The sequence below is a fragment of the Brienomyrus brachyistius genome, chromosome 9 (assembly GCF_023856365.1).
Source record: "Brienomyrus brachyistius isolate T26 chromosome 9, BBRACH_0.4, whole genome shotgun sequence".
Taxonomy (NCBI): domain Eukaryota; kingdom Metazoa; phylum Chordata; class Actinopteri; order Osteoglossiformes; family Mormyridae; genus Brienomyrus; species Brienomyrus brachyistius.
Window position 1 is genome coordinate 10,064,078 of NC_064541.1, and position 19,786 is coordinate 10,083,863.

The 19,786-nt window shown below is 43.5% G+C and overlaps 1 protein-coding gene across 7 annotated transcripts in view; it reads left to right on the forward strand.

Moving 5' to 3' along the window:
- The first annotated feature begins 5,104 nt into the window (after positions 1-5,104).
- LOC125749154 (zinc finger protein 516-like) overlaps positions 5,105-19,786 on the forward strand; it is a 35,902-nt gene continuing 21,220 nt past the window's right edge. Inside the window, exon 1 of one of the 7 annotated variants that reach the window (XM_049026102.1) lies at positions 5,105-5,254. The gene's annotated coding sequence lies outside the window, so the exon portion shown is untranslated. The other 6 variants (XM_049026101.1, XM_049026109.1, XM_049026105.1 and 3 more) reach the window with 6 other exon arrangements.

A 19,786-nucleotide genomic window follows, 5' to 3' on the forward strand; every position in this document is an offset into this window, starting at 1 on the left:
TATAGAGTCTGGCTGCCCCTGTTCCTTTGCCTGTTAGCATGTGAGCAATTACACACCCTCCCCCCACCAGCCCCCCTAGTTTCCCCAGGAAACTGACATACAATATAATGAGAAGCTTAACTGGTAAGGTTCTTCAGAAAAATAATAAAACAGAAGTATATATAAAGCATAAGATTTTCTTGATTCCAGGGGGAAATTATATATATATATATATATATATATATATATATATATATATATATATATATATATATCCATCCATCCATCCATTTTCCAAACCGTTTTTCCTTCTGGGTCACAGGGGGTCCGGAGCCTTTCCTGGAAGCTATGCAAACGAGGCAGGGAACAACCCAAGATGGGGGGCTAGCCCATCGCAGGGCACACTCACACACCATGCACTCACACATGCACACCTACGGGCAATTTAGCAACATATATATATATATATATATATATATATATATGTGCGTGTGTGTGTGTGTGTTCGTGTGCGCATCTGTATGTGTGGGTAAACTTCTAAGTTTAAAATGTCTAACAAATATGACATTGTTGTACAGATGACCTGACCTTTATTTTAATTTCATCACAACTGCAGGAACACCAAAGAAGAGCAGGAAAGAGTAAAACTGGGCTCTAACGTTTGGGCACTTTAAAAAGTCTTGTGTATCATCTTCACTAAGCTGGGGTCGCTGGAGCATGTGCTGTGCTTGACGTTGCCTTTCTCTTCCATCTTCTTCATCCTGGTCTGGTTTGGAAGCATCTTCTTCCCAATGTGATATTTATATAGGTTCTGGATTTTTTTTTTCCCCCGATATTTTAATATCCTCATGATTACATTAAAAAAACCCAGTCAAGTGTACCCAGTCAAGGAAATGCTGCTTATGCATCCTGTGGACCACCTTCCGGGACCCTAACATGACATTGTCCCATGCTGCAGGTTCCCAGTCCAAACAGTCAGAAAATAACTTGAGGCGAGATCCGTCAGAGAAGATACAAAACCTGGAAGAAAGAAAACTCACAGTTTCGTGTTTTTCGCACATATATGTGACAGCGTCACTTTCAGAAGAAAAAACAGCTGGGCAAAGACAAGCAGATGGTGAAAGTAATAATTTGTGCCTGTCGCTGTAATTTCCAAAAATAACAAACAGAGTGCCACAGGTGTACGTCTGCATCCCTTCAAAGAATCAAAGATAGTTTTGCAGATAAAAAAAATCAAAGCCACTCGAGTGAAAAAAAAAAAACACGTGTAGATGAAAGAGGAGGAGAGGACGTGTCATTTGTACGCTTTTCAAAAACATTCAGCTTACATGCATATCCAAATCACCCCTCAGTTTTTGAAGAGCATTACAGAACACGTGGTCGCAGGGTTGAATCGATGTACAACAGAACCGTGGAGAAAATCCCTTGAAAGCATACAGGGGCTGGAGCCTGAGCGCGAACCGTTAGTGTCACACGGGGTCACCGCGTGTATGTGGGCCATGTCAGAAGCGGCACTGAGAAGCTCGCTGTCAGAAGTACCCTATATGAGGCAGGGAAGACATAGAGGAAGCAGTTAAGAAAGGGAAGGGTTAGGGCCACCTATAAATGGCAGAGAAGGCACAGCGCCAAAGGCTAATCTGCTTTACTGCAGGATTTTGTAAAGAGGCGTGAGTGAATATATGGGATATATAGGATCTGAACTAGTCCTAGATGGCAGTGATCAAATCTTTGAGCTTTACATGCAGCCTGAAGTACGGTTCAGCTCCGAATCCTGTCCCTACCCCCCCCCCTCCCTCCCCCCACACCCAAGCAGATTCAATAGACAGAATCTATTGATGCTCTTCCCTTCATTATGTAATCTGTATAATTTACTATAATATGCACATACAGTCACACGCTGCATGACGACATTTCGGTCAATAGCGGACCGCACGTACGACGGTGATCCCACACGATTACAGCTGGCCCATCCACATCGAGGGGTTAGGGGTGCAAGCCCTCTGCGATTTCTAAAAACCACGTAACACTTCTTAGGTCCCCTTGGCAATCAAAGATACGGGAAAAATGTTCTCCCCATGTCGTTGTGCGGTTTCCTCCGATTTCCCCCACAGTCCAAAGACATGCTGAGGCTGATTGGAGTTGCTAAATTGCCCGTGTGAGTGAATGGTCTGTGAGTGTTCCCTGTGAAGGGCTGCCCCCCCATCCTGGGTTGCAATATATATATAGTACCTTAGAAACAACCAGTAGTTTTAAGTAAAGCTTTTATGTCAAGTAGTAATAAATTGAAACCCAAATTATAGATCAAAAAAACCTGTTCTGAGTTAAAAACTTCACTGACAAAAAATCTCACTGCGTGCTTTTTAATCAGTAACACCTTTGCAATAACACAACACACCAAGCATTTGTCTTTAGTATCCCTTTGGGAGCCAATGACTACAATTAAAATTAATAGCACAATAGTAAGAAGAGAGCTGAATGAATATTATACTTAATAAAAGAAAATGTTTGTATGGGAGATGTATGTTGAACATTGCTTGTCGATGGGCTTTTGTTATGAAACCAATAAATTACCCAACATTTTTACAGAAATAAATAACGCCCCAAGACTTTCTGTGAAAGTGTACATCTCATGTTTGAATGCACAGAACTGTACCATACAATTGCAGTCAGCGTGAGTTGAGAGGAATGGGTCCTTCGAGGGCTATAAAGTTTTAATTCCCCTGATAAGAGCACGCCGCCATTCAGCATTGAGTCATATCGCCTTAACACACTCGTGTCACGTGTGTTTTGTTTTTCCCTGGTTACCCGAGGTGACGGAGGGAGTCACCCAGGCAGTGGGAGCAAACAATGCTGAATGTCAGAGAGACATCAACAACACCTGCAGCTGAAAGGCAGATTTAAAAAACACCGAGATGTAGTTCCCCAGCTTTGTGATGAGATTAAAGACTGTAACGCTGATATAATTGAACACAATAGCAGGAAGTCTTGCATATGTGCAAACACCTGGAACTGAGCTCATGGGATAGAATTGATGGATGGGAATTTGCCAGACGGATCATCACTGAATAAGCTCAGACACAATCCCTCAAACATTTCAGTGATCAACAGTTGTCAGAAGCTACCTTTAGCACAAATGACTTTTTTTTTCCACAGCATATAGGTGACAGTGAAAACTATGCCTTTGTGCAACTACTGATGAGTACAGAGCTGTTTCGGAAAGTTTCAATTAGGGTTGCAAAGGGTAGGAAGACTTTTGGTAAATTTCCAGAAACCTTCCAGAAACTTCCCATGGGAACTAGGGCTGGAAACCTTCCAGAAACTTTCCATGGGAATTTAAGCTGGGAAATTTTGGAAATACTGAACTGCTTTGAACTCATGGGAAAGAAAGCAAACTCTATGAATAATACAACATAGAATATGACCTATACACAGTGCACTTTGATGCAGATGCTTATTTTGGGGTGACTTTACGCAGACATAATTACCCAGAAGCACCTGGTTACACAATTATATCACTATTAGCGCCATCTACATTTAAATTCCCTGTTATAAGCTAACCTGCAATTTTGCAGATGTACAGTTTATTCCCATTCATTTCTGTATATTTCCCCTTAATTCATATGGAAAGTTTCCAACTTCCCAGACCCCCCTAGTTCCAGTGAAAAGGGCAGTGATAATGTAGACAGCCAGATGACACATGGCAGTAGTCACCATATGTCCCACATCAAGACTTGCTGCAGGCAGTGTGGCCTGTTCATACACAGCTGTATGATGTTTATGATGCTGCTGCCTGTCGCTTTGTAAGATGCAAGAAGTCTTTCACTGCGCAGGAGTCCCAGGCAATACTAATTATCGAAACACATGCATCGTTATGCAACACGGCTACTTTTAGCAAGTCAGCAATTTAAAAATCCAATAGTGTGAAACAGTGTACAATTGCAGAGGTAATTCTTAAATGTACATATCTTTCTAAGGTCAATTGTACTGCTTGCGCTCGTTGAATGGGGGGGGGGTGGTAATGCAGTGAGGAGTACGGATACCTGTATCTAACACTGCTTTCAGTTATATCCGCCTTTAAAAACTTTTTGAGCTTCTTTGGCACCATTACTCCTCTATTGCCCTTCCAATCAGGATACGAAGCCTAAAGTCTTATTGTTGAATTCAGTCCCATAACGCCTCACAGCAACTGCAGGCAAAGGAGAGGTGAATATGTGTTACAGATGTGGGCAACTGGCGGCGTTAGAAAATGAGGTCAGCAAACCGTATCACTAACCTGGCTGAGAACGATCTTTAGCAAAATGCCAGATACGCGTATGCAAATTAAAAACTCCTAGCAATTCCAGAGCCGTTTAAACCTTCTATTGTTAAAAGTAACGCATCAAGTCTTTCCCAGTCTTACCGCCATATTTTCATGCAACCTGGATATTAGACATTCATAAGCAGTACAGGCTGGCATACTAGCACCAACAACACACACACACACACACACACACACACACACACACACACACACACACACACACACACACACACGCAGCGAACCCATATACTAAACTGTAACACAAAGAATGCCATGATACCTTATTCCAGACAGTAACTTGATTTATACGACACGTTAAATGACGTGAACTGCCATAATTGTTGTGATGATTAAGAAGTTCTGATCATTAATTAAGAATATCTAAAAATACTGAATTCAAGGCTAAATTAAGTACACGCCCAAAATCGCCAGCATGAATTATTTAACAGCTCCTGACACATTCGACTGCGGCAGTAGTGCAAATAAACTTTCAGAACAACATGCATAAAACTATATGCTCGTATACAGCTGCAAAATAAATGAATAAAAGGATGGGGGCTATGGGTCAGCAGGCTTGGCAGCGCATTCAAGCCTCACACCGACTTCACGTACATCACAAGAACTTTGTGCTGATGAGACAATAGTAGACAGCCAACGCATTTAATACGGGAGATACCAACGGTTGACATGGAAAGGTGTGGCAGCCAACCCGGTGTTTTTTTAAAACCAGTTTTTCCACAGCTGTAGCTGGCCATCGGTCAGATCTTGTCCGTAGATTTTTAAAAAGACCTATACTTTTGACAGTTGCCTTCAAGCTTCATTTATTTGTACAATAGTGTGTCTGACCTCAGACAATTCCCCTTTGTAAAAAATGGAATCGGCTCACTCAATCATGTGCAGTTCCATTTACAGCGCATGGTTTCACCTTCGGTTTTTTTCTTTATCTGTCCTTACTGAAATTGAATACACGCAAAGGTAAGTTTTCATGTTATTTGTTACTAACTGCTGTTTTGCGATGTCTCTGGCTGCAGAAAATGCTTAGAAAACTTCCTCTGTGTGGATGGGGGAAAGTACTTATAACTTGAGAATAATAAACTTTCCATCTGCCAAGAAATGCATCGATTTCAGGACAGAGGTATACTGGGCCGTCCTTTTGGACATTTTTAGGTCGCCTGATATCAACGTTCAGTCTGTCACAAAGTGGCAAAGGTTGCACTGCCTAAGCGATGATGACAAATATGTGGGAATGACGAGGAAATTCATTAGTCCCGAAATGCGTCAAATCCTAATCTGAGCGCACACAGTAATCTTTACTACACTTACTGGAGATAACGACCTTTTCCAGTTTGTAACTATTTAGGTCGGATATTTAAATAATAGTGATGTTACCGTAATCACAGTAGCAGTAAGATCATAACCTCTTTCCTGTGCGTAGACCATGTTAAGCCAAACAAAAAAAAATCAACTGTACGACGTCAGAATGTGAAACAAACACGGAACATCGGGGATTTAATAATTAAAAAGCAACGCCGGTGATGAAAAATTTACAACAAGCAGAGTTTTAGAAAATTAGCCGAGGAACCTGGGTGGGGGTGGGGGGATATAAGGGGTTGTAAAGTAAGGGTGTGTTGGGGGGGGGGGGGGTTGTGTTGGAGGTTGATCTCTTTAGTTATGAAGTTTGCGAAGATGCTCTGTGATTAATGGCGAGCGATCAGCTCTTTAGAAGTTACTTTTTCGTTTGATACTGGCTGTTTTAATAAAATCCATATTGTTTAAACTTCACATTTTAGTTTAACGTGTGGAGAGAGTTAGTCTTATTTGTGTTAACTATTTCTTAGTGTAGCCTACTGTTACGTTGCATTTTTATTTGTACAAATAAAATAATAAAAAAAATAATGTGTACAAATAATTTAACTGATATCCCTAAAGACATGGATCAAGAATCACAGAGTGCAGAAACTAATTTTATAAACAAATAATATGGACATGACCGGTGGATATTGTGATTATTGTGTAGACATATGCAGCAAAATATGTAGGTTATATTAAAATAATTCAATGTATTGTGTGCTATATACACGGTAGCATCGTAACGTACAGATTAAATCATTTTTAATCAACTATCGTCTGTGCGTAACAGTTTTGATGTATTTGATTTATTCAGATCAAAAATATATATTATATGTGATAATGTCCATGTTAATGTTGTGCGTCTGAAACCCAAAACGCCTGTATGGGTCTGTAGAATAAAGGTTCAGCTATTGCGTTCACCTGATGGCCGCTGGCGTTTGCAGTCAATCAGTGTAATGGCCAGGGCCGATCTGGACACGTCCCCCGCCCCCTGCTCTTCCAGCTACTTGTCATCCTTACTTAGTTTCAGGGACGTCACCCGAGCAGCCTGGTTTCTGCACGGCACAAGCGGCGGGGACCTGCGAGGTGCGTCAGGCGAGCAGAACTTTAAGAACCGGTATAACGCCGAAGGAACGAAAAGGCGCCGCCAGCGCAACCTCGGGAGATTCGCGTAGGAAAAGAAAGGATCGATAAGACTCAAGGGAACGAAATGTAACATTGTAGCCCTCGGACGTGCGTCTGCGTAGCGGAGAAGAGGTATTATTGTCTTACTGACACGAAGCAGGCTGGTAAGGAAGTTATGTTACTATTTAAAGGTTTCGCTTGTTATTTTGAAGGATCGCAGTCTGGTATGACGGTCGCTGCAATTGGATGTAATGGAAATCTAGCTTAAGTTATTTTGAATTTCTCTTCTATCGCTCAGGTGGAGTAATGGGGTGTCAGTGGTGAAATTCAGGAATCATCTTTGTGATTGTTTTACTCGGCGACTCGACATTTCTTCTTCCCGGAATAGTGTTCTTTAAAGCGGAAGGTTGTATAACGTACACCCGTTTAAGACTGTCCTTAATACCGTCGTTTCATAATCATTTCAGAATGGTGCATTTGGCGATGTAATAATTATTGTGCCTTTGGTGTTCTTGTAAGTAAATATTTATTGTTGTAAATATCTCTGAACTGTGCTGGATTGAAAAAGTACTGTACTAGATTAATTTAATTATGTAAACACGGTACAGAAATGTGTCATACTCGGTTAAATCAGTTTTTGATCTATATACCCGAGAGGAGCCACGCTGCTGCTTCATTACGATTCGCAAACTTTCTCGGTATTTTAGTTAAATACGTGCATGTTTAATGTACAGTGGGCTATTTCCCAGATTTATGGTGGACGATCCACATGAATTGTGATTGGAGCCACCTAGTGTTTATTATTGGTATTGCATCGGATTATTGCTCGTTATTCCACTGCAATTTCCATATCGATATTGAAGTACATCTAGGTATTTAGTTAATAGATTTCTCATAAATGATTTCCAATTTAGCTGCACCAAAGACATTTAAACTAATTATGTTATTCTGCTGAAGGAAGCTGCAGGAATCATTGTCCATATAATTTATTATTTAAAGGTTAAAGAGACACTCGTGACCACAGATTATCTGGAACGGCTACATTAAGCAGGCTGCTGCTGAGACCTTCATTAACCACGGACGCTGAGGCCTTTTATATTATTTGCTTGCTGGAAAAATGTATTTTAAAGCATTGGGTGGTAATTATAGTTTAAGTGGCTGGTGAAGCTTGTTTTTAGATATTAAAATAATTCATTATAAATCTATGCTCTGTATATGTGTATATATGTATATTGCCACTGAAAAGAATGTAAAAACTTGTAATTAGATAAAGCAGGACATTGGTAGTGTTCTAACATTATCACTATTTATTGAGCAATACCTGATTGATGGCATTTATTATGTATTAGGTGCAGTAATAGTTAAGGTGTATATGTGCTGCCTGCAATAGGCTCCAGGTCCCCCTGTGACCCTGAGCAGGAGACGGTGGATGGATGTACTCATTGTACTGTTCGGAGGTTAAACTGGTCACTACACAAAATGCATACTTTGCCCAGTCGTTGAACTCTCTCTCTCACTGGTATGTTTCTAACAGTTAGAGGTTTGAGGCGTTTCTTACGCATTTTTTTGTATTTCATTAAACAAAGAACAAGACGTCCTTTGTAACGGATTAACAACGCAAGTCTGAAATGCCTTTTTAGGGGACTGAATGGATCCTCAGTTTGCTCCCTGAGCTCAGAAAGCATGACGATCTTCAAGATTCTCCATTAACTGCGTCGCCTGTGCAGATATGAATTGACTTCAGTGACTTTCATAGGATTTCTAATGGCGCTAATAAACATTCAACCTATTCAGAGTATTTGCAGATAATCCAGCATAGGTGCTATTTACTGGGAAAAGGATTCAGCAGTTAAACACAAGCGCAAGGCGGACACACGCAGAGTCAGGAAGGAATGACATTGTGGAAATATCCAGCCGTGGGAGTAAGATGGAGGACGGTCAGTCTGCATGTGTAGTGTGTTTGTATGTTACGTAGATTTCCCAGGGAATAAGCAGGTTTCCGTTAAACTGGCTAAATTACACATAATGCAAAGAGAAACAATAGGTTTGTGTGTGCGTGACATTTTTTCAGTCTTCGCAAGAATAACCTCAATTTTATAAAAATATGTGAATGCAATCAAGAAAGTAAAACAGCCAGAAGTCATGTATGTAGTTTGGTTACTTATGGCTAAGGTTAGGGCTGGGTGGGGTTGGGGTCGTCGTGTTTGTGTTGGGTGCACTCTCATACATTTCAGTTAGACATATTAATGAAGCCGGGGTTATGCGCATAGAAATGAATGGAGAATCCCTATAAAGATATAAATACATGGACTATGTGTGTGTGTGTGTGTGTGTGTGTGTGTGTGTGTGTTTCCTGCCAGAGAGGAAGGTTTTCAGGGAGGCTGTTTCTGTCTCGGTGGAGCCTGTCTCCCATCTTCATTCCTCATACGAAACCAGAGTCGCCGAACAGCTGCATTCTGGGTAGGATGGACACCCCGGGAGCCAGTTCCCCTGAGTGGGTCAACATTGCCTGACAGTACCCCCATGCAGTTAGGCCGGTGAGATATTCAGGGAAAATTAGACAGAATGGTAATGACCTGTTAATCGCTGGGATTAAGGAGAAAGCTTGGGGTAGGGCAGGTGGAAGACTAAGCGGGCTGGGGGGAGCTCACCAGATTGGCGGAGGACCCGCCCTCCCGAGGGACATGGGCCCACCTCCTTTTTTCTGGGCTGATTAAGGATTATGAAAAATATTTTCTGGATTCGGCCAAATTCTGGCGCCAGTATGCAGTGACACCACCAAAGGTCTGAGTCTAAGTGAACGGGCGCTCGGTCTTTGTCCTCCTTTCTGCTACCGCTGCTGTGGATGCCGTCCCCCCCCCCTCCAGTCTCCCACGGACCTTTACGCGAACACAGCCGCATCAGAGGAGGCGTCACAGAAATAGCGGCGACTTTACATCTGCCCCTGTCAGCTGCTCTGCCGCCTCAGCGTTTCCCGTCATCCGCATCGTTGCCGATTTTCCGTGATTTTTTTCCCCAGCTTTTCCGCCATATCTTGCCTGCCATGCATTGCCTCGTGTAACTTTACGCTCTCTTTTACATTTAAATATCTGTAAATATCTAATGGTACGAAGCACATTGTGTGTTGGGGTCGCAGTCTGAGTGGTTTAATTAAAACAAATAGGTCTTTTTAAATAACAAACTGATAAGGACTGACTTTCAGCACTAACCAAAGCGCCTTAAACTATAACGAACAGCTTAAATACGAACGTAAAGCCCCACCCAGAGCCCCACGCATGGAGGCTCCTTTCTCCATGCTTCCCCACATCCTCCCAGCTGAGCCAGTAAAAACCCCTAACTGAGCAATTATTCAAACACAGGCCAGCTGGGATCCATCAAGCAGGTTAGCAGTAAGTAAGGGGCTAGCCATCGGTCGCCATGGAAATGCCGGCACTCTCCTAGACCCAGCCCTGAGTCGTCGCTCATCCACATCCTGCCATGCACTCCACACTCCCTAAACTTTCTTTTCAGAAAATTTGAGTTACCAATATTAATGAAGTCAGGGTTTATTTTACTCCCCTTGTTAAAGCACCTGTGTCCATTATTCTGCATCCTATAGCTTTTATTAAAAGCGAAGGTCAGCCTGAGAACAGAAGAACTTAATCGAATCCAGGTTTCTTTCGAGCGTGTCTGCGTACTGTCGAGAGATCTGTTCTCCTCGATTTGATTTGCAGTGTATCCGTGAGGCACTCTGGTGAACATTTCTGTGTGTGTGTGTGTGTGTGTGTGAGAGAGAGAGAAACTGCCTCTGTGCACGTGTTTCTTAAGGGCCAGATGGAAAACACCGGTAAAACCACATTTTGTACCATTTGAAAATCTGCCACGTCTTGTACAGCTGCCCGGATGTAGCTTCCATATTACAAACGAGAGTGGGGTTATCGTCGCATGTTTAACAACTGTTATTTAAAACAGAAGAGTGCAGAGAGGTGAAACGGACTCGCCTGTCACTCTGTCACCACGGCAGGCTGTTGCACGTTGCTGCTGGATTTCCGCACGTGCTTGTGCACACCGCATAGCTACTGCTGGATGACACGGGGCGATCCCAGCTGCGGGGGTTAGGGATGGTTTAGCAAGGGACTGAGAAGGGATTGTGGGATGTCTGGGAGGGGTGGTAGGTGGGATTAACGGGACCAAGGCTTGGGGAGCAGGCTGCGACCCTCCAGTCGCAGTTCTGCTGTCGCGGTTCTGCTGTCGGCCTGTTAATCGTTACGAAGGCGCTGGCCTGTGACTGTTTCCTGGGGTGCCGGAGTCTCAACTAGTGTTATAACACTCTATTCATTTATAACTTAGACTGCATCTGAAATTACATACGTTCCTTAAAAGTTGCACCCAGATTAAAAATACGGTACCTGCTCTTAGACGGACAACTTAGCTGTATAAATTGCACAGTTTGACGACTGTTTTTCTCTAAAAGCTTCTGACCCTCAACCTGAAAGTTAATTATCGGTGTGAGTCGTGTAGCATCATCCCGCATCATTGGGCCCTTGAGCAAGCCCCCTAACCCAATTTCTCCAGAGTGCTGGGTTCTGCCTGATCCTGCACTCTGATCCCAAGCTTTCCTCACTTGTACGTCGCTTCAGACAATCAGGTGAAAAGACAACAGTCCCTCATGAGCTTGGCTGCTTGGACCCCTAATAAGTGAATTCACAAATGTGTAGGCAGCTCACTTAATGCCGACTTAATGTCCTATCTCACTCACTTTAGGGCCTTTTGTCAATATTAACTCCCCAAATGCTTAATACCTACTAGTAAATTGGCACCGCTTAATTTTATAGAAAGTGTGCGCTCTGTAAAAATAACGCTTTATATTATATCATTTTCAGTTATCACAAACCGCCTTATCCTCTTCACAATAATTTCACCAAACTGTCCTCTTCTTATTGTCACTGTGTCTTCATTTCTATATCTCTTTATCTATCTGTCTTGCGGTAGCTTATCCTGGACCAGGTAATGGAGGCCTGGAGCCATCCCAAGCAGCACAGGGCACACTGGGAATTTAGGGAGACCAGTTACCATACCTGCAGGTCTTTGGTCTGTGGAGAGAACCATTGTTTTTGCAGGAAACCTGTACAACACAGGAGAAACTGGGATTCTAAGAACTCTTGGGGTGTATCCATCACGTGTGTGTGTGTGTGTGTGTGTGTGTGTGTGTGTGTGACTGTGTTTTTACACTCGCAGAAATTATGACAATAGTTAACTTCCAGGTGCATTTTGTCTCATGCTTAATTACTTCCTGGTATTGTTAACAGTACAGGAACATGTTGTGAAGGTGGGTGAATTTGCACAGAAACCGTAATGGCAGTTTCACCTCCCTCACTTCCCCAGAGAGTAAGATGGAAATTTTAGTGAGAAAAAGTCCAAAGGAGAGTTATAGTCTATTCAAGAGTGAGAGCAGCAGAAGTTAGACACACAAACACACAGGCAGACAGACACGTGCATACAAAGCCACACAGACACAAACACAGACTGAATTAACATTCTGCTAAATAACCATTATTAATAAAAAAAAAAGTGAGTTTTTTTCTTCATAAAAAAGTCATGTCTTTGCCCTGGACAAAGGTAAAGATGTGATGCTTGTTTTTTGGATTAGAACTCGTGTGCTAGTAGGACATTTCTGCTTTGTTAGGCTGACTGTCAAAGATCACCTTCCTCATTTGTTAATTCTGAAAAATCTCAGCTACGGCTGTTACAGCACTGATGCTGAAATCGCTCAGACACCCACCCAGCACGAAGCCCACTGCTAAGTCACATGCTAACAGCATGGGCAGGGGGCAGCTTCCCATGCTAACGGCTAACGGCCCAGAACAGCTGCGGCAGGAAGGGATTGATCGTGGGGGCTCACTAGTGCATTTTCGCCAGCCCCCAATGTCCCTAGTGTACTCTCTGCGCCTTCTCCACCCCCCAAAAACTCGACTGAATGTTATACAAATGCAGATAGCTTAACTGAGCCAATTTTCTCACAGAAAATGACTCCACAAAGAGGCCCTGATGTAACCAAGCCCAGTTCCTCCAGTTTATACTCTCATATCACAAACTGTTTCCTGCGAAAACTATGAACAGAAACAAAAGTGTAATTTATTGACAAGGGTGCGGTTATGAATGTGCTTTATGATCTTCCTTTAATCTTACATTTGGCGGGTCATGAGATTGGTCACGATCGTTTCTTTAGGGGAATTTCAGACTCTGAAAGAAAATGTTTGTATTCCATTTGAATGTAACAGCGGGCTTCCTTCGGATCAGCTTCGCTAAGTGGATAACGATGGTCACAGATGAAACGAGCAGTAATTAACGGTTAAAGAGCTTCTCTTGACATTACTGAAGCACACTGTTCCATTGACTTGAGATTAATTATATTAATTATAAGTTATATCTTTGTTTTTCGAGCTTCTCCATGACCATCATATCATCCATAAAATCCACGCAGCCAGATTTTATTTAATGTTTTCTTCTTCCGGTATCAGTGCTGAATGACGTCACAGCACAAGGCGGGAAATTTTGTACGGAATTCAGAAAATGCCTGTAGTGTTTTATAGGACTGGACAGCGTGCGATATTAAGATCAGGCTTTTCCACACCTTCAGTTTGGCATGGATTTTACATCGCAGGGAGTTTAAGTCTCGCGGAAACGTTTTTACTCTGTCATGGGACGAAACCTCAGCTACCTCTGCGATTTTGATGATCCTTCCTCTGATGATCTAGTATATATTTAGTTTACTAAGTATACTAAGTTTACCTCCGCTGCTTTTGCAAGAGCGCGGCATGCGTTCTCCCAGACAATCATAATCATTTTCGCACTTGCTGATTAAATCAGTCCTAGACGGGTTTGTGAGAAAGTTTTTTTGCTCTATAAATATCCCAGTATTTGTTAAAACAAAATTCACATTGTGATTTCTGGAAAAATTCCAATATTGTGCCGCCCTGGTATATTATACTTTATTCCTTGTCATACCATCCTGATCTTGTTGTATCTGTTCTTCCAACCAGATCGCGATTTACAGTTGGGTCTCTTCATTTGTCCAGGCATCGCAATTTTGTATCAAGATGGTGATCATATTGTTTTTTAGAGGCAGGCTATTTGCATAACCAAGCAACAAAGACAGTGTTTGAAGTCCCACATCAAAGTACCAAACTACCAAAAAAGTTCCCCAGTAGATGCTGGAACTTTTGGTACTGGAACTCAACCAGGAGTCAATGGAAAAGGGAAATTACTGGAAATATTGTACTGGAAAGACGGTACCTGGTGCGGTGAAAAGCTGTAAAAACTTAAAAAGGTAAAGTCTTTCTTTCTGGCTTTGAGGAGAGGGGAGGGGTTGGGTGGGGCGGGGGGGGGGGGGCTGTCTCTCTTTTATCGATGGCCTTCATCTTTTTCAAAGAGGTCTGCCACGTGGCTCTTCCTGCATGGAACGGAATAACAGATCGCAGCCCACGATGTGAATCCGTCCCTAAACGTGCCGATCGTCGCCGCTTCTCTGTTTATTTTGGTCTGTCTTCTCTGCCTAAGTGAACCAGATCCCTGCGACGCAGAATCAGATATCCTGGTTGCTAGGCCAACAGTCTTTTCCTGTTGGACGTCTGAGTGCTAATCGCATATCCCAATTCCCATCCAAAAAGGAAAAAAGAAAAAACAAACAACATAAATCCCTAAACTCAGAGGCGGGAGCGGATGCGCTGCTGATCCTGAAAAGATGAGGCATGTTTAAGGTGACCTCGGTGATTCAACATCACCGCCGTACAGGGGGGGAGGTTTGCACATTGTGCCCCTGAAACTCAATAAACCGTAGAGAGCCGAGCTTCAGGGGAGACGCTGTAGCCTGGCCAGTCAGCTGCCTCCGCAGCTGCTCTCTCGCTGGGCCTCCAGCCGCGCTGTGAAGTGGCAGGTTCCCATAAACAAGCGATGCACTGACAGCTCAGGTCCCCAGCATAGCGACACAGAACGTTTTTTTGTAGCGTCTTCAGAGTGCTTTCCTGTCTGAGAAGCACTCTGCCAGAGGGAGAAATCTCCGAGGAGAATCTTCTGTCCTCCTCTTAATTGACTGGTGTTTAATGTGGCATGATTTTACACACTGATTCCAAAAGATTGCTGGGCAATTGAGGATCATGGTTCTGCTGTAGCTGGTTCTAGGTTCCCATTCCTGCAAAATCTGCAGGTTCCCCGCAGGATTGCAGGGCTCTGGGGTGACCTTCTCCCCTCTCCATGTGTCTCTCTCCAAGCGTGACCACAGTTGTTCACAAGGTCACGGGGCCGATCACTCGGCAGGTGTGTGAGTGCTCATGAGATGGCCGGCCCGCGTTGCCCCGGGAAACACGGAGGAGGACATGTACTCACATGTGGCCGTCATGTTAACCACGAGCACAGCTGTGTAATTAAACCTTGCGGTGTTAGGTGCCAACAGGAGAGTGATGCTTAAGTGGGCCGGACTGCACCCCTGAGGAGAGGTGCCTCACGGTGGAGACAGTACAGAACCGCATCCTCGAATGTAAAAAAAAAAAAAAGAAAAAAAAAACTGTCCCTGTCATGTCCGCTCTCTCATTGGTCCGTACAGCATCTGGAAGATAGGCCCCGCCTCCCTTTGGAGTCCCACTTCGTTCCCACATTGCAGCCATATGGGTGAGAGGAAGTGGGGTCAGTGTGCCCAGGGCCAAGGACAGGAAGAAACAAGAGCAGTAAAAGCAGACATGAAGCGCAGACCCCACAGCTTTACTGTACTTGGATCTCACGGGCGGGCTTTGGCTTGTAGGAACAGCAAAACATCTCCTCTCTCCTTCTCTCTGCTTTTGACCTTTGTTTAATGATAGGGAGCCCAGCTTAATCTGGGAGGAAGAGCTAGTCGCCAGGGTAATATGATGGGGGGGGGGGAGGCGGCTCACCGTGGTGTGTCAGACCTCTTTCCTGGAGGGTGCAGAACCCAGGGTTCGATTTTGGGGAATCGAACTTCTCCCGCTAGCAGCACTGGGGTTCCTTACTGAGAATCTTAAAGTGACATGCAACGCAACACATTTGTATTTTTTTCATCTTAACTATTACTGTTAAATGCTCTGGTAACTGAAATGCAATTTAGAGAAATAAGAATGTGATGTTTTATTTTAAAGGAAAAACATCACAGAATGAAGTAGTGTTTTAAGAGAAAGAAAGCTTTAAAGTGTAAATGGTGCTTATTTAAACATAAACATCAAAGTTCCTTTCATTGCCACCAAAGGGCCAAGTGAGAGTGAGAGTACTTATGGACCGGACACAGGTAGATGGCATCCTGCACAGAATCGTCCCCAATCCGTGTTTGTTATGATGACGACAGCTTCCTGTTAGCTCTCCACCCTAATCACTCTCAATCTCCCACTCAGCAATAGGGTTGGATCTTCTTTAGATTTTATCGATTCCAAATCTGATTCTGCCCTTGGAATCCAGTTCTAGTCAATTCTTGGTTCCACCTGTAATACGGCAAAGAAAAAAATATATATTTCAGTAAAAAAAAACAACACTGCATTTATTCTCTTTAAAGAAGTCAAATTCAGATTTTACAACAAAGGTTACTTGAAGCAGGTTTGTCACTTCCATATTTTGTTAATATGGAATATTAACACATATTATTTGGTACATAAAGCTAAATTAATGAAGCCATGGCTAAATGATCATCTATACTTCCCTTCTGCAGCTCACTTAATACTCACTTAAATCATTCATTTCACATTTGCACAAGACCAGCGTTTGGATTTAGCAGCAGGCCGAACTAACGACTGTCTTACGGTCTTCGCAACGGAGTATTTTCGAATTATAGACAGTGATATAAACAAAATATATCATAATGCTGTTATATTGCATTCATAAAACGTTCAGTGCACCTTCATAATGTATTAATTTAGTATTCTGAAATCATTCTATGTACACCTTAACATCCTAACATCCCTTAACAGCTGTAATATACATTAATAACAAACATTATATAATAATAACAAACATTACAATTGTATGGTCATGTAATGTTTGTTATTAATGTATATTAAAGCTGTTAAGGGTTGTTATGATATTGAGGTGTACTTGCATGCTGCTTATGAATGCATTATGAAGGTGAAGTTAATGTACCCAAAAGGTTTAATAGTAGTGGGTAATATCCAATGTTTGATACCGTCCAGACATTAGACTGAGGAATAAAGTATTTTAGCTGTATTTTAAAAAGAACTGCTATTCTTGTACCTTGAAATCCTCCAAGATAATGTATCGTTGAATGGAAATGCAGTGGTGTGCTGTACTGCCATTGTACCCCCCCCCCCCCCCCCCCGAGCCTAAATAGTAGTTCTACTAATAAATGTGTTCTTGGTTCGTAAACATGAAAATAATTATAAGTAAACATGCAAGCAGAGTTGTCATACCTTGACCCTTACATGGTTGATTAAAAATGTGTGTCTCAATAAGTGGAATCGTAATTCAAATGTGTTACTGAATTCCTGGTCCTCAACAATTTAGAACCATTTCGAATTTGTCTCGAGGGCTTGAATCAAAGGCAGCTGGACTTTTTCTTTTCTCCCGCCAGTCAGGACTCGCGTTTCCTAAAGTGTGGCCCGGGGCTGACAGTCTGTTTTATTTCAGTCATTCACGTCTCGTTTAGCGACTATTCCTGACCGTTTATTTTCGCTCGTCACCAGCATTGGAGAGCCCCCTTTAAAACAGTCAGGGATTAGCTTTTCGAGGATGGATGGATGGATGGATGGATGGATGGATGGATTGATGGATGGATGGATGGATGGATGGATGTGTGGACGGTAAACCTTCTGCTCTATGGATGCCTGCCTCGGGCCTGTTCCTCCTACACTGACCCCATGTGTCCATGTCACGCCAGCACAGGGACACCCCCGAGGGGGGGGGGGGGCATAAGCCCAGCTATTTTTGGCAAGATTAGCAGCGGCCGTGTCAGGAGAACATACCCACTAATACCGCGGTGAGGGAAAGTGTGTCGGTGGTGTCTTTCGGGGCATGGTCTTCCCTTGTTTGCTGCTATTCAAATCTCCCTGCACACAGACCAGTACGATGGGTTTTTGAGTTAGCAAGATTTAAGGTAGTCTGGGGTGAATGTAAGTGAACAAAGATAAAGGCCATTCAGACCAGGGATACCTTAAATCTGACAAGTTATCTAGCTAAGCAACAAATCTCGCTTCATGATTCAGGCCTCAGGGCTAATACCAACCAAACAAACCTCTCAGAGATGGATATTACAGTGACCACTGCAGCCTGATCCGGGTTTAAGCTTTTACAGCAGTGCCTTTTTGCACAGCAGGGTCACATCTTAATTTTATTTATGCAAAATAGCTACATCTGTATAAAGTAAAGAACATGTTATTTTAAGGTAAATTTAAGGCATTAAGGAAAATTACTAAAGTGACCATCAGATCACACTGTGGCAGAGAGAGGACCAGCAGTGAGCATAATTCACTGTAAAACACTTTTTACAGTATTAATAAGGAGAGGAAGAGGATGAGAATGAAAAGGAAGCCATACAAAATGTGGAGGATTCTTGCAGCTATGTTGTTTAACATGTTTTAGATATGCAAGTCGCTACAGGCTGGGCAGTCTTATCGGCAAAGGGCCGGTGTGTGTTCAGGTTTTTGGGGTGACCTTTAGGTCAGCTGTACAAACCCAGGTGTGAGGACTCTTCAGCCAATCAGTCCTCTAATTAGTCATCTAATTATGCAGTTGCAGCGAAAACCCGCACAGACAGCGGCCCTTTGTGGATAAGATTGCCCACCCCTGATCTAAGTAATGTAGCGCTTGCTGGCTTACCCCCATCACTGTTAAGCGCCCCCTATGGGCCACCCCAGGACACAGCCTGGCCTACTTCTCATTTTTCTGTGGTAATGTCAAGGCATACTTACAGAGACACAAATGTGACAAGTGACGAGGTGGGGGGGCCTGACGTTATGGGGGGGGGGGTGTACTAATCTTCAGCCCTTTCAAACCAGCATGGATGCGGTGTACTGGGAGGGAGATTAACTGGGCAGTACGTATTGTGCTGGGAAACTTCTAGGAAACAAATTTTATGATGGTCCACTGAAAATGCAAATTTGATGATAAACAGAAGTGTCCTAAAACACGCAGTAATAATCGTAATAAAGTGGGTGCAGACCAAGCTAACTGCAGTCTTATATGGCGGGTATTCAACATAATTCTGAAGGAGACCTTCTGTTAGTCTGAGGTTTAACTAAAGCCAGACGGAAGCACATGAATAGGGGCCCAGGTCACATGCTTGTCACAGTGCTCATTGGAGCACATTGTCCAGCACTGTTTTGTGTTGGGGCATTTATCTATTGGCCAATGAGGGAAGTCGGTTTAGGTTAGTAGCTGTGATAATGGCTAGGGATTGGTCGATAGCGTCATGTTATGCAAGCACAATGTTTGTGCTTTAGGCTGTGGGTTTGTAATTTATCGACGAATCCGGAGGGCCAGTTTAGGTTAGTGACGGCAAAGACGACTGGGGATTGGCTGACAGCGTCACGATACAGGTGTGTACAGGCCCTAGATATGGTGGCCCTGGGAGAGATCCAGTCACCCAGCGCTTGCGGATGAGATGAGGAAGTGACCGTTTACGAAGTTTGTGACGGAGGGATCGTATACACGTGTGCAGTAATACACGTGTGCAGTAATACACGTGTGCAGTAACACTCTGGGTTAGAACTCCGCTTTATAGGGTGGCCAATCATAGGCGGCGCACTTGCCGGATGCCGCCCCCCCCACCTCGTGGGGATTCTTATGGGGGCCAGATGGCCCCCGACCTTGCAGAGTTCCACGCCGCAGCTTCCACGCCGACCCATGTGAGCAGAGGACTGAGCTGCTAGATGCAGACAAGCAGCATGGGGAGGGGGGACACCTGGGGGTGGGGGGAGGTTATGGGGTTATAATCCTGCCGGGATGCAAACTGGGGCGTGAGTGGGCAGAGAGGGGGTTGTCTGTTTTTAAGGGGTGGGGGGAGCACAGCACGTTCCCGTGTGCCTTCAGTGTGTGTACAGA